We start from the raw sequence: 1964 nt of genomic DNA, 5'->3' as shown, positions 1-1964 counted from the left end.
ATTTTTATTATGTTTATTTTTGGTTTTTTTATTTTTATTACTATTTTATCTTTTTATTTTTATTATTTTCACCAAAATCTTAGGAGAATAACATAATTCAGATTAAAAGGAATATCAGAAAAACATCCCACCAAAACTCCATTTTCCACAATTTCTTGCAAAGAACAGTCAGAGAGAGAAAACATTTTTTTTTAAATATTCAGGAACTGCAAATTCAGTTGCCTGGGGGAGAGAAGAGTAAAAGATAATAAATATTTCAATATTATTGAATTATGAAATTATAAATTCCAGTAAAAGAAAATTTTCCATTCTATAAATAGAGAGACAAGACCAAAAAACAAATTATATTAGTGGCAAAAATCAATGAGTAAAGAGGGAGAAAATATAATTTATTTATTTCAAACACAAGGGGAATTCAGACAAAAAAAAAACCAACCCAACTCAACCAGAAAGACATTAAAAAAAAGGCAAAAATAAGTAAAAGCTGACAAAAACCCCCAATTTTATGTCTTACTAGAGACAGGAGTGAGTTTGTAGCTCCAGGAGCTGCCAATCCATACATGGATTTTAGGAGGGTTTTTAACACTGTCTCCCACGACATTCTCAGAAGTAAAGGAGAAAATGTAATTTAGATTAAACTGCCAAAAAATGGAGGCTCCAAAAATGCTAGAAAAACCACTGGTGAAATGGGGATAAATGGAAATTTCTCTGAAGTGGGTTCTGCAGAGGGAATTTCTGACGAGGAATTAATAATGAAATGCTAAATAATGAAATAATAAAGAATGAAATGCTAAGTAATGAAATAATAAATGATGAAAAGAGAGGGGGATTCGTCCTCAGGATTCAGGGAGGGAGAGAAAATTGCTGGGGGAAGATTTTAGGGAATGCTGAGAAAGGAGGGATCAGCAGGAATTTGGGATGATCTGGTTATTTATTCAGAAAAAATAAAATAGTAATCATGAAGGGTCAATACAAGGTGGGGTGGATAAGGGGGGGAAAATCTGTCCAAAATATGAGAACTGGGGTAAAAGTCTGTCCAAAATTTGAGAGGTGGAGGGGAAAGTCTGTCTAAAATATGAGAATTGGGGTTAAAATTTGTCCAAAATATAAGTGATGGGGGTAAAAGTCTGTCCAAAATGTGAAAGTTGGGGGAAAAGTCTACCTAAAATATGAGAGTTGGGGGGAAAAACTGTTTAAAATATAAGATTTGGGGTAAAAATCTGTCCAAAATATGAGAGGTGGGGTAAAAATTTATCCAAAATGTGAGAGGTGGGGGGAAAATCTGTCCAAAATATGACAAATGAGAATAAAAATCTACCTAAAATATGAGAGGTGGGGGCTAAAATCTGTCCAAAATATGAGAGGTGGAGGTAAAAGTCTCTTTAAAATATGAGAAGTGGGGTAAAAGTCTGTCTAAAATATGAGATGGGGATAAAAGTCTGTCCAAAATGTGAGAGCTGGGGTAAAATTCTGTCCAAAATATAAGAAGTGGGGGGAAAAGTCTGTCCAAAATGTGAGAGGTGGGGGTAAAAGTCTGTCTAAAATATTAGAGTGGGGGTAAAAATCTATGCAAAATATGAGAGGTGGGAATAAAAATCTGTCCAAAATTTGAGAGGTGGCAATAAAAATCTGTCCAAAATATGACAGATGAGAATAAAAATCTGTCCAAAATATGACAGGTGGGGGAAAAGTCTGTCTAAAATATGAGAGGTGGGGGGAAAATTTGTCCAAAATGTGAGAGTTGGGGTAAGAATTTATCCAAAATATGAGAGGTGGGAATAAAAATCTCTTCAAAATATGAGAGGTGGGGTAAAAGTCTGTCCAAAATGTGAGAGGTGGGGTCAAAATCTGTCCAAAATATGAAAAAAGGGAGTAAAAATCTGTCTAAAATATGAAAGGAGGGGATAAAATCTGTCCAAAATATGAGATGGGGGAAAAGTCTGTCTAAAATATGAGAGTTGGGA

This window comes from Manacus vitellinus, unplaced genomic scaffold (genome assembly GCF_001715985.3).
Source record: "Manacus vitellinus isolate BGI_N305 unplaced genomic scaffold, ASM171598v3 scaffold_78_pilon, whole genome shotgun sequence".
Taxonomy (NCBI): Eukaryota; Metazoa; Chordata; class Aves; order Passeriformes; family Pipridae; genus Manacus; species Manacus vitellinus.
Note: the sequence above shows the minus strand (reverse complement) of the source record.